This window comes from Lepisma saccharinum, chromosome 23, assembly GCF_977018435.1.
Source record: "Lepisma saccharinum chromosome 23, izLepSacc3.1, whole genome shotgun sequence".
Taxonomy (NCBI): Eukaryota; Metazoa; Arthropoda; class Insecta; order Zygentoma; family Lepismatidae; genus Lepisma; species Lepisma saccharinum.
In genome coordinates this window covers 16,639,180-16,653,404 of record NC_139251.1, presented here as the reverse complement: position 1 = coordinate 16,653,404, position 14,225 = coordinate 16,639,180, and the positions used below count along the sequence as shown (strand labels likewise).

The following is a 14,225-nucleotide window of genomic DNA, read 5'->3' as shown; positions in this document are numbered from 1 at the left end:
CTCTTTTTATTCACGTCTCTCTTTCTCTTAATTTTCTTTTCTGTACTTCCTTCTTTCTGCTTCTCTACATCTATTGGGCATCCGCCTGTTGTGTTCAAATAAATAAATACTGTGTATCAGTTTCTCTCTGCTTCTTTTTCCTCTTTTCCTTTATCCCTCTATGTTTTTTCATACTTTTACTTCGCTGTTCTGCCACATTAGGCTGTTGGCGAAGATGAAAGTTGATAGGATGAAATAGATGTAAAAACGATTACAAATACACATGAACAGGGCACAACACGAAAACATCAGAGGATTATATTGGCTGTGAGTCAGACGCCAGATCCTCGTTAGACTGCAAAAGCAATCCAGGGAGTACTTCGTGGAAGAGGGATTGAGCACCCTTTGCACCCCTAATGCAGACGAAACCAACCCTTTCCATTACATACCTACTTGATTTAATTCCCAGCAACAATACGGAGCAAACACAGGTAAAATGTATACATTTTAAGAAAATAAAATGTTTCGTCACAAATACTTATGTTTGAAAACTAATTAAATAAGTATACCCTGCCCCGGCTAACTGTAGAGCAGGGCCGCGCATATCGGCAGAGGAGGAGGACCAAAATCGAGTGGTGAAAGCGCAGCGTTGCCAACCTTACGGTCCTGACCGTACATGTACGGACGTACGGTCCAGACCTTACTACGCTAAATGCACGGCTTGTCAAAATTTGCTCTTGCAGTTTTATCCCTAATATTTCCCTAAAAAATCTTAAACCAATCGTACGGTCCTGGAGACAAAAATATGATCCGTTTGACATGTGCGTTCGGTATTATCCTTTTCAAAAGTTTGCAACGCTGAATAGGAAATCGGGTAACTCCCGTCGCCCATTACACAATCCCGTTTCTCTCACTGTTCATTGGTGGAGCCGTCTCACGTCACTACTTGCGCAGAGACTTGTTCTCGTTCGCCTGGTCTACAGTTAGCTGGTACGGAATTTAAATACTGTGTAAACAATTTACATAATATGGCGAAATGCGCTGCAACTCAATGAAGCAGTTATTTAGAATTAGAAGCCATCTTTTGATATTTTGTCGATCAATCAATCTTCTTCAGTACATCCTTCTTTTCAAATAACATTTTGTAAAAGTTTACACACGGGTGATTAAAGTTCACCTTGTTAATCAACATGGCTTTCAAAGTTTGTGCTGAAAAAGCCTTCTTGTCACATGTCCACAAGCCATTCATGTACGAAAACACTCGTTCAGGGGGGGTATTAGTTCCAGGTTAACAGAGAAGAAGCTGAAATATTTTAAGAAAATTGGAATATGGCACAATGTTGACATCGAAATGTGAAACAATGCCATAGTAGTACTAGAGAAGGTGTATTGTTGCAGCAATTCTATGGCGATAAGTTATTGTAAGAAAAAAGGAACATTGTGAGGTCCCGTTTCATGTTAAAAAATCAGGACAGAGACTCAAAAAAGACTAATGTCACATTAAGCTAGCACCATATTAAAGTAGGAACAGTTTTGAGATTTTTTTTATTACACTTTAAAGCGGACAATATCCTCTTTGAAGTAAAGCATCATGAAAACTATACTCTGTCTCGCCTAACTCTGGAGCAAGCGAAAGAAAACAAGTCTCCGCGCAAGTAGCGTCGCTAGACGGCTCCACCAATGAGCACGTGAGAGGGAACGGGATTGCGTGGAGGGGGAAAGGACTGCAGTTACCAGTCTTCCCAGCAGCGTGTACTGCTTCGCTCTGCCCACTTGATTTCTCCCCTTCTCTGCCTCCATGCATGGCCTTGCTCCCTAGATTTCCAACGTTTTTGGAAAGACTAGTAGTGCAGCCAGATGAGGCTCGCAAAATCCGTAACAAACTCTTACTTATTTTGCTCGTGATTGCCAGAGCATTTCTACTGCTCAATTGGTTTAACATCTGTGGAATTGAAACCGGCGGAGATGCTGCGTCGCATCTTGGCTTCTCCAGAGGGAACAGTCTATGCGTGTAAGAGGCCTATCGTGTTTCAGCGCGGATCCTCTACAAACACCACTTCCTTGATTGGTTTCGGCAGCACGTTAAACTCATTCGGCAGGGCTATTCATCTCGTCGGCAAGCATGTAAAGGCTGGGACACCTTCAGCCTCTCGGTTTGCAGTCTTCTTTGGACTCGGACAGTGGTGCCTACTCACGCGAATTACCTCCACACGTGATGGATTCGTTTATATGGCCTGCCGATGTAGTGCCTGTTTGGTTTATTTTATTTCGGTTACTTTGGCTAATCGCCAAGATGAGGATGATTTATGATATCATGAAATTGATGAATAGACACTAACAAAGAGCGCCTATGCCCAGACAGGGATTACAGCAGAGGACCCCTGACGTCCTAGCACACTGTGATAACCACTCTGCCACGGAGATCGGCCAAATCACTCATTACAGTTATTGAATAATGTATCTCATCTCCCCCATGCAGTGGCGGCGATTGGGTTCCAAAACTAGGGTGGCAAGGTGCCCAAACTGGGGTGGGGGGAAGACAGTTCACTTTTCTCTCGTAGATAAGCTTTAGAATACTGCGGGGACATAAGTGACAAAACGTTGTGGGGGGGGGGGGGAAGGGCAATATGATGAGCAAAATAATAACGTGTTGCCTATTTTCCACAAATTCTATCATTGTAAGGACACCAAAACTAAATTTAGTCATGATGAAAAGTTGAAAACTCTTCACTTCATTAAACAACCTTCTACTTTACACAGGGATGGCTGAAAAGCTTATCATTTTTATCGTTAATGACAGAAATAACATCCAGTTAGTTCGTATTCACAGAATAACCAATGTAAAAAATTAGCTCGAAAAAATTAAGTGGAAAACGCATGAACCAGATCAGAACGTTATTTTATATTTCACCATTTAATCTAAAGAAATTGTTCCACAGTTTTCAAAATTCAAAAAATAAGTCACATGACGAACTTTATGGGTCAAATTTCTCCTTAACTTTCAAAGCCTTTTTTCTTCTAGGTGTCTTAAAAGTGAATAAAAAAATATGCACGAGTTTCACTACGTTTACTGTAAGAAATGTAAAAATAATAATGATAGACAGCTCTGGTCGATAATTAGTAGTTGTAACAATAATAATTGAAAAAAATAGTTTTTTATTAGTTTATAATCGTTATATTGTACATTAGGAATAATAATAATAATTATTATTATTATTTTGACTCAAATTGTATGAATGGCGTGACCCCCACAAAAATTCTGACGACGCTCATGCTGCTACAGTGAGTGTCTTTCTGTCTGGTACCTTTTATAGACAGAAATTCAAACCCAATTCTTTTTTCACCACTTTCTCCTTGCATCTGTTCACGATCCAATGACACTGAAAATGTTAGTGTTAGCTATTAGGGTGGCTAAGACCAATTCACGGTACCGGTGATTAATGACGGTCCCAATGCACAATTTCGATAGAAGTTATTTCTTTTGGGAACACAGTTGGCGCTACTGGTCAAGGGCAGCCAGGAAACCATGGCTGGAACTTGTAGCATGATTCGAGCACAGGTAATATTTTGCCACTTAAGAAGCACGCCCTCAACATCCTGATTTATTGCCTCTGCAACACACACCTGTTGTTCGCGTGCGTTAACATTTTTCACCTTCTTCATTTGCCGTCCGTCATGGTCTCCCTTCCTCCCCTGGTGAACGGACGTATGGCTGGTTTCATCTTCCCTTTGAGGATCTCCAGCGGCGGCTAATGACACACGAAGGGCCGAATGTCCACTTTGGTCGATGGGCCGCGAAACGCGCTTCGGCCTCCCGCGGTTCATGGGCTTTGATCATCGGTGGAAAAACAAATAGGCATTTAGCAGACTCCTTCGGGTGATGAGGCAACGTGGTTAATTTATGCAGTTTTCTGCTAGTTCGAAACGCCGATGGCTGCCATGCTCTGTGTGGTCGGGATGCTGCCAAGACCTCCGCCTAGATTAGAACCAGACCACGCTAGATATCCGTGGCGAAGTGGTTAGCACGACGCCAGGAGTCACGGGTTCGAAACTCGGTCTGGGCATGGATGTTTCTTTGCGAGTGCCCCTTCATTACTCATCCTCATCGTCGCGATTAGCCAAAAGTGTAAGAAAAGCGACGCTAAATAACCAAAATCAAATCGACAGACACTTTAAAACTTTATTACTGGCACTGATAAATGCATTCTCATTCGAAACATAGCCTTCATTTGTTAAACAAACAATCGTTCCATTTCTGAGCGTAATTTCTGCTTAACTAGTCTGATAATTCTGACATTAACATCAGGATATAGAATTTTGGATTCGGATTAGATTACCGAATCCAGGATTCGGAACTGGAATTCGGATATCGGAACCAGGAACTGATGTTCGAATAATATCTGATCCGGAATCACAAGTTCGGATAATATCGGATTCGGGAACAGAGATTCAGGTAATATTCGATCCGGAAAAGAAAGTTCGGATAATGTCGGATCCGGAAAAATAAGTTAGGATAATTTCGTATCCTGGAACGGATGTTTGGATAATATCGGATTCGGGAACAAAGATTTGGATACTATCGGATCCGGGAACAAAGATTCAGATAATATTGGATCCTGGAACAGAGGTTTGGATAATATTAAATCCGAGAATTGAAGTTCAGATAATATCGTATCCTGGAACAGAGATACGGATAATATCGGATCCGGAAAAGAAGGTTCTGATAATATCAGATCCGAGAACAGAGGTTCAGATATCGGACCCGAGATTCGAAGCCCGCAGGCTTCGGGACAGTTTTGGATTAATTCGGATGTAACTCGGATCCCTAATGCACCCTGGTGAATTCTGGGATGGCGCCAATATTTTGAACCTACAGCGAGGACAGAGGCTGTCCGTGTAGCTCTAGAGAGCATTGTCAAAGTGTCAGATTCAGATCCCTTATTGGGCCACAATTTTCACTAACGTTTCAATAACTTATCAAATAATAGTTTGCCTATAGCGACCCATATTGCCGGCACATTTTACACCCGCTTGAGATATAAGTCGCAGTAATAGGATTTTTGGAGAGAGAATTTGACATGTCCGGGCGTGCGAGCGGGACTGCATGCGCTCGTTATGCGTATATACGCGTGTCATGCGGTTCAGTTACGCATGATCATTATTCTCTGCTTTTTTCCCCTCTCAGGTCCCGGCGTGACGTCGCGCTGCACATTATGTGGCGTAGAACGACGTCATAACACGAGTGTATCACCAAGCAACGGTTCCATCAGCTTTTACAAAGTTCGCCCGGACGACAGCTTTGATGACGTCATAAAGCGTCAACACCGAAAAATATAGCCGCTAATTACTCTTTCTTATGGCCAGATCAACCTATTTGAGCAACATTACAAAAAAAGAGGGATTCCGCTCTCTCTATCAATTTTGCACCCCGTGCTGGATGATGAAAGCAGTGTTGCAATATGGTGAGATTTTTCACTGAGCCTTGCAACTTTCTCCTTCTGCTATGTTCACAACGGAAGTTTTGCAATTTGTATATACCAACTTTCGGGACCCTTTAATTTATATAAAACACGCATCAAATTTTAAAACATCACTGAACTTTGTGACGTAACAGCTCACTGAGGGCCAAGTCCTGCGCATCAAGTCCAACAGGCTTGGTGTTCGACCCCGTTAACTGGCTGACTTCCGGTCTCGGCACTTAAGTCCGCGGGTTCGAGTGTTCGAGGCCTTTAATGTTCCTTTCCATCAATTTCACTTTATCACGTCTCTCATCCTCATCGTCGCGATAAGCCAAAAACACCATCGACTATGAAAATCACGTAACACTGCATCCCCCGATGGCATAGTGGTAACGTCAGTGCCTTGTAACCAAGGGGTTTCGGGTTCGATACGCGGTGGACGCACATAGTGGTTCGGATCCCACTTTAAACTTTAGGTCCAGTCTCATTAAAATGGACTTAGAACTCAAACTCAATTGTTTATAATCACGTCACTACCAGGGAGGGGTCTGTCAGACCGCTGATTTCATTTTGAACTTTTGCAGTTTTTTATTTCTGACATATTTCACGTGACTTGACATGGTTATAGAAGAATATTGTAAAGCAGTTTTCAATTACTTATTATTGTTTGATTAATGCAATTTATGCAAAGAGGAAGAAAATCCGTTAAAAAGTGCAAAAAGAGCTCTTTTATTTTTTTGAAATTCGAAATTATTAAACTTTCTACATTTTTATGTTGTCAGAGGAGAAGTAGTTCAAAGTAAAATGTAATATTTTGCTGAAATTGAAAATGAGTTATGAGCCATTTGAAATCCAACGAAAAAAACGTAACTAACTATAGGTCTTTTCTACTCTTACGGCGGCCGGTCCTAGTTCTTGATTTGATTTGAATTTAAAATTTCGGGTGCGTCAGCACTAAGGCTATTTTGCACCCGTCACATTATACGGGGTCCAGCCCCTTATCGTTACACATAACAACTCCAACGTTGCAGAACTAAAATCATAAAATATTAAAATCTTCTGACTTTCGTTAAAAGCTGAGTCTGTAAAGGAGCACTCAGCACACACAAGGACAAAAAACAGAACAACACACACAAAATTATACTGGTATACCATTATACCATAGTGCCGGTCGCCAGAGCCTCGTTAGTCTGCAGTCCAGGGTGTACTACTACGTGGAAGTGAGGTTGACTATTGGGTGCACTACGTGGAAGGAGCACCCCTTACACCCCGGGTCCTAGTTCTGGCAAAGGAAGTGAGAAGGGGGATTAAGACGCAGACCAACCAGACAACAGCGGTGGCGCCGAGAGTTACGACGCGGCGGGAGGAAGTACTACGTGCACCTCGTTCTACTGGCTGCTGCGTTTGCTATCGTGCTGGATTGGTCGCTTCCCCGCTTCCCTTGCCAGCGTTAGATCGGCCGCCATAACAGTAGAAAATACCTTTACCAAGGTACGTCTACAGACCGCTTGCCGAAAATAAAATTAAATAAGATTGAAAAAAATAAAATACAAAAACAAAGACAAGGCCTCGTGACTTTCACAGCATGTAGCCACACCCAAAATGAAGGGTATGGAAAAGGGTTCACTTCTATACCCTGACCCAGCTAACTGTAGAGCAGGGCCGCGCATAGCGGCAGAAGAGGAGGAGGGAAATCAAGTGTTGAAAGCGCAGCGTTGCTAACCGTACATGTACGGAAATTTCATGGCATGTCCAGACCTTAGTCCGTACGCTAAATCTGAACTTGCTGTTTCATCCCTAAGAAATTCTAAAACCAAGCGAACGGACCTGGTCCGTTTGCCATGTGCGTACGGTCATATCGTTTTCAAAAGTTTGCAACGCTGACATATCGAAGCAGGGAAAGCGGGTAATTCCAGTCGTCCATTACGCAATCCCGATTCTCTCACTGTTCATTGGTAAAGCCACGACGCGTCACTACTTGGCAGAGACTTGTTCTCGTTCGCCTGGTCTACAGTTAGCTGGTGCAGGGTATAGTTGGAGGGCTGCGAGAAATAAAGTGAAAGAGAAATTTAACGCGGTCTGAGGGATGGGCCATAGTAGTTAAAGGGTAAATAAGAAAATACAAATACAACGAATCTCATCTTGTCCGTTTTTCAAATAGCTTCTAACGGGTTCTCACGATCCTGGGCAACAACAAATGATCTGCAACAGAGAATCGAACTCGGCATCTTTTATCTAATATAATATGTATGAAGTATTTAATCCTCAACGTTATACAGTGCCTTTCACTTCGAATCTTCCATGAAGTGGCGGCTAAGGGTAAAAACACGGTGAGGCACAAGGACCCTTGCACATCGCACAGAGCCCGGTCAAGCCATAAAAATGTCAGGGTATAATGAACGAACTGGCTGTCGGACAGGCACCTTGAACACCATTGCACAAGCTTGCAAACGACAACTCTTTCAAAAAAAAAGTGGGGAAACAGGAGGGTATCTTCCAGGAAAGGGAGAAGTGACCTTGAGTGGACCAATCACAGAGCCTTCCACTTGAAACAAGGGACCCAAGATCAAACCGTGTTTATTCCTGGAAAATATGGCAATTAGGTTTTCTGAATATCAGTTACCAAGAATATGAGGGTGAAAGTACAGTCCCTAACAAAAGTTTAAGACCACCAACTATTAAAATTTCACACTTTATTCATCTAATTTCAGGAGAAATGTTTGTTTTCAAGTATATTTTGAAAGTTCAGATTTAATGATTTTACAAATTGTACCTTTAGTTGTATCTATTAGTTATAAATGCATTAATATGTCCTTACACTTTTTTTTATCTTGATGTACCTTTCAATAACATTACATAATAATTCCAATTTTGTATTAAAGTGTTTATTTCATGAAAAGCACTCGCATACTATGTACTTTTTCTGTTCGTCTGAAAAGCACATGACAAGGTGGTCTTAAACTTTTGGTAGGGACTGTACAACTGTACCTTCTTATACATGAGAAATCACGTGCAAAATATCGTTCTTCATGTTTTTGTTTTGTTATGGTTATTTTGCGTCGTTTTTCCACTATTTGTGTTAATCGCGTTGGTTCTGAAATAAATTGTTGGGCACAGGATTCGACATCTCCGATGGCGCAGTGGTAACGTTATCGCCTTTTAATCAAGGGGTCCCAGGTTCAATACCCGGAGGAGGGACATAGCAGTTCTGTTCCCACTGTAATGTGTGCAAAAAAGTGGATATACCAAAAACATCAGAAGAAAGATGACTGCTAAAATTGTTTCATTGATGTGGTTTATTTTACTTCACTTTTCTGCCAGTTTTGGCTATTCGTGAAGATGAGGATGAGTGATGATATGATGAAATTGATGAAGGGACAGCCACAAAGAACACACATGTCCAGGCTGGGGATTTGAACCCGGTACCCCTGGTAAAAATTGTATTGTAATGTTTGAACAGTAGAATGATAATAGTCATCTTATAGTATTTGTTTACATTCTTTTCTTACGGCGTAGGAAATAAGAACATACAGTAAAACCTTGATAAGCCGGACTTCGCTTAATCCGGACAGGTAAAAGGCCCCAAAAAAAGGTTTAAAATGTGGCTAGAAGTCAACAATCGTACTGCATTGTCGTATTGCTTTACATTTTACTGTACTCTATAGTGTATTTAGGCCTATGCCCTTTAAATACACCATAATAAACGTGTTTTGTTGCTATAAACGGAGTTTTAATGCACTTTCTACTGTTATTTTAGCAGTGGCGTGCGGTGACATTTAAACTAGGGTACGCAACATGCGCCAACCGAAATGAATTATGGGGGCCAGAAACCCCCCCCTCCCTGGCCATCATGTTATTCAGAAAATAACTTTTTTCTACAATTTTATAATGGGAAATTTCTCATCCTTGTATCAATATCCAAATCAGTGGCGATTTCTCTGGGTGTGTAAGTCGTGTGTCAACGGCCAAAGGAAAATGAAATAAAGAAGAAAGTATCTGTACTTCTATAAATTACGATTTTGAGCGTTTTTCTTTAATTGTCAGTTTCGAGCGCCCGGCAGTTTTCGAACGCGGCGCAGCGCGCAGTGGTTGTCAGGCAGGCAGATCGGTCCGTGACGGGCAGAGCGTTGCGAGGAAATCCAACGTCTTACCACTGCCAAAACATAGCATGACCGCACATGCGCACCCTGCCACCCACCAGCATGGTTACCTTCTCAAGGCGTTGTATTTGTTCCCAACGATTTGGCTTTCATTCGCCCCGCGTTCCACGTTGTTTTGCTCGTGATTGTTGTGCATTATTTTTTAAACGTGTGGTGTGAAGTGATGTGATTATTTTAAGATGGAGAATAGTGAAAGTGTTGTGCAAAGTATTTAAATAATTTATTTTCTTCGCTTTCGTATTCAGAGAAGAAACAAGTGATTGACAATAGTCGACCATGTTCGAATCTCACGATGTCAACATGTGTTAAAGGAAAAAGTTGTGCTGGAAAAGGTTTTGAGAGACATTTTCGAAAAGAGCTCTATGAAATTTCAGACTGGCTTTGCGGGTGTGATGTGGTGAATAAATTTTACTGTTGGACATGTTTATTATTCTAGACTAAAAAAGGTGTTGGGAATTATCAAGGGTATGCGGATTTGAATCATCTCAATACTGCAGTGAGAAAACACAGCGAGTATGAATTGCATCTTTATAATAAAGTTTCTTTAAATTTAGTAGTTTTGTTGCCACCCCTACTAGAATTGACGTTCTTTTGGATACTCAACGAAAAGCTGAAATAGAGCTACACAATGAAAAAGTAAAAAGAACAGGGAAATATTAAAGAGGTTGATTAACGCCGTCTGCTATTTAGCAAAGCAAGAACTGCCATTCCGAGGCCATGAGGAAAATGCAGCATCTCTAAATAAGGGCAATTACATGGAATTCCTTATTGCAAGTGCCGAGTTTGATCCCTCATTAAAATAACATTTATTAAATTCTACAGTTTTTCGCGGTACTTCGGCAGGCATTCAAAATGATTTAATAAATTCAGTTTCGGATGTTCTGAGAGATGAAATCTACAATGAAATTCAAAACACAGACTTTGTGGCTATCATGGTCGATGAAACATCAGACATTAGCAAAAAATCTCAGGTGTCAACAGTGTTACGTTTTTTCTCGGCCTCACAGAAAAAAAGTCATTGAAAGATTTCTTGGATTTCATGACATGAGCGCCGATAAAACTGCAGGAGCTCTTTTTAGTCACGTGACTGAAATAATGGATAAATCTAAGTGTGGGGATAAATTAATTGCCCAGACATACGATGGGTATTCTGTAATAAGAGTGATTATTTGAATGGCCTTTAAAGTAAATTTTTGGAAAATTATCCGAAAGCTTTTTATACGCATTGTTATGTTCATGTAATGAACTTGGTGCTGCAACAATCGTTAGAATGTAACAAAGAGCTTAAGGTGTTCTTTTGTGGTCTTAAATCACTTAAACCTCATTCTCCAAAAAGGTTACACGAACTTTCTGCTTTCATGTCCAGAAAGCTCCCGTTATTAGCTCCTACCAGATGAAATTTTACCTCTAGGCTAGTGTGGACAGTCAATGACAACAGAGAAGCACTGCTTATGTTTTTTGAACATGTTAGTGAAAGTGGAGACTTCGATCATTTGACTGCAATGACTCCAGAGGATTTTCTAGCTTCATGAAGGACTTCGAAAATATATTTTAAAAAAAGGCTTTATCCAGCTTGCTTGCCTTTTCAGACGTATTATTCAGTATATTGCAGTCTAAAAATGTTGATATTTTGTATTGCAGTAATAAAATAACTGAATTTCAACAACAGCTGAAAAAGGAAAGTGAGAATTTCGAAACACTATGGAATTCTATAACTGGTGCAGTAGAAGAGGAAGAGATTGTTGAAATGAAAAGGAGGCGACTGAACAACGAATCACAGAAAGACCACTGCCGGAAGCTTTACTTTGAAATCATTGATAATATCAGCAACCAGATAACAATTAGATTCGCATCATTTGAAAAATTGCAATATTTTGATTTACTAAATCCCACAAAACTTGAATAAAACTTGAATAAAAGAGAAAACTTTCCTCGCCATCTCGTATACATAAATTGTAGGAAATTTATGGCAGTGTGTTTAATTTAACCAAACTGCAGAAGAATGAACTTTATGTTTGGTATGCTTCCACTGAAGGATCAGAGAAAACACCAAATGAGATTGTAAATGATCACGAATCTAGTGGGTGAGTTTACATAAATATATAAATTAGCAGTGTTGATCGCAACAATTCCTTCCACGACGTCATCTGTCAAGAGATCGTTCTCATCACTGAAGAGGATCCACACATTCTGCCGATCTACTCAACCGGATGACGAATTTAAGTCTTATCTCCATCCAGAAAGAATTACTTTCTAAGCTGCGAGAAGGGGATAAATCCAAATTTTATGAGGCGATGATCAGCGCATTTCTCTCTAAAGAAAGAAGAATAGACTGGAATTCAAGTAACTAAGTAATGAGCAGTTGATTTTTCAAATTTTACTTTTTGGAAGGATAAATGAAGGGTAAGGGGAAAAACCGGGAATGTGCATTTTAGCGATTTTTCAATGGACGGGTCATTCTTATGTCCAAGGTGTTTTTTTTTAGGGGTGATAGGTAGGAGTTCCACCAACCCCTCTGGTTGCAAACTCTCGTACTTTAAAAATTAATTGTATGGCGAAGTATTGAACATATTAATTTTCTCCTTACCCTTCAAATATATTAATACTTTAAATGAAGTACTTCATTTAAAATAATTTATGTAATTTAATGTTTTTCTAAATATTTATAAATTTACACCAAAAAGGAACGGAGAAAATTTGTAATATTGGTTCACAGAAATGAGAGGGGGAGGGGTTAACATTCCTTCTTTGCCAACGCCTGAAGTTCAGGGTCAAGAGACGCCACTGATCCAAATGTAACGAGGTAAAATAGATGTATGATATTTTATATTCGCAAACATATTCTGATAGTAGCTACGTAGAGTCCAACAATTCAACTTCGATTATTTCCTTCATGTAGTGCGATGAACATTGAACGGGAAGGAAATGGCTCAATCATTTTCCGTCCTTTCAAATTTCATGTAATAAATTTGATAAATCTCAGTATCCTCTACTATTTCACAACATCTTTCGCAGAGGAAACCAACGAATAAGGCCAACAATAAAGTTCCACTGTTTTTCTACTCAGTCAATCACTCTGTAGAGATATTTTTTCTTCTTCTCAAAAATCAAAATGCCTAATATACTGCTTACCATCCTTCACAACTCCTGCCTGAAACAATTCTTCCAAATCAGGAACAGACCTTCCATTTCGGATTGTTTACACTTTTTTCGTAAATTCCGAAATCCCTTCTCCAGAATGTTATCAATAACTCCCGGTCCCCCTATTTTATCACTTCACAGCACCGACAAACAATAGAGATCCTGTAATGTAAATATGAACGAAACACTCGCTGCAAATTTCACACGACAGAAGAAAGCAAAAGTGAACCTCCCACGGCACGTTGTGTTCGGTCCCGCTATGCCCGAAAACCACGCGTTCTTGTGGACGAATGAATCGGAGTTGCCAGTCGACAAAGTATTTTGTAGAAGGGAGATAATTAAGGACAAGTAGAAAATACGTCAGCATACATCCCAGAACACTTCAAAAGCTAAACTACCGTACATCACTTTGCAATGTCTGGCGGGAGGGGGGGGGGGGCTCATTCTAATCCCATTGTAAGCATTATGTTTTTATTTTATCATTCATTCATATCGTTGGGTCAACAATCAACACCCATGCTATGGAACTCAAAGGAAATGTTGATCCCAAAAGGAGATAAACAGATACTCTCATACTCTGAGAATTGTGCGAAATTGTTCACATATTTTCCCCTCGACACAGTGACAGTCCATTCTGGTCCTCACCTCCCTATACGAAAAAAAAAAACAACTTGCTAGTGTAGCTTTAACCTTACATAAATATTTTATATGTGATAGTTTACGCGTATATTAAATATGATCTTCCACCACTATATATTCTTGCCCTCCTGTCTGATTCCTGTATCACTTTTTATAATGTATTTTTATTGCAACCCAACAGTAATCTATCTACGCGTGGCTGCTAAATGCTAGTAAGCTATACTAAAGTGCAAGCTATCTTGACAGTGACGTCAGCTGGGACCGCACTACAGGTTGATGCGAAACCATTGTATCACTCCGCGCAGAGCATGAAAGATTCTCGCTGTCACAGTTGTGTCTCAGAGTCCGCAGAGAAAGCACACAGGAGGAACGGAACGTTTTTGTGTACAGCTGATCGAGGTTTGGGTCGGGTGGGAGGTGGGGGGTAGCAAGGACTGCTCGACTTCTGACACCCTGTCAATGTTGCCAAACTTACATGGACGAAAGGTCAATTGAGTTCGAGTGCGTCTGTTGTTTGTACCGAAATGAAGGGCAAAACCGTACATAGTGAGAGCCGAGAGGTGATTTCGAATGTTGTTAAATTTCTTGACAACGAAGCGAGAGAAGGATGTTACACTTTTCCGGTCAATCAAACTACAAAGCGTGCGGCGGCTGCAGTTCAAATGTCGGACACTTTCATTAAGAAAATTAGAAAGGAAGGAAATTCCGGGGGGAAATTTACGACAACAGGTCTGCCGAAAAGAATAGAATTGTTGTAGACGACTTTGACAAGTGTTTGATTAGAAGAACTATTGGTAATTTTTATACGGTTGAACATGAAGTGCCAACAGTAAAAAAAAAGTGCTTT

The 14,225-nt window shown here is 40.5% G+C and overlaps 1 protein-coding gene across 2 annotated transcripts in view; it reads right to left on the bottom strand.

Moving 5' to 3' along the window:
• The window catches only part of LOC145977744 (discoidin domain-containing receptor 2-like), a 522,813-nt gene that overhangs the window by 37,619 nt on the left and 470,969 nt on the right, over window positions 1-14,225 (bottom strand). The gene's annotated exons all lie outside the window — the stretch shown is intronic.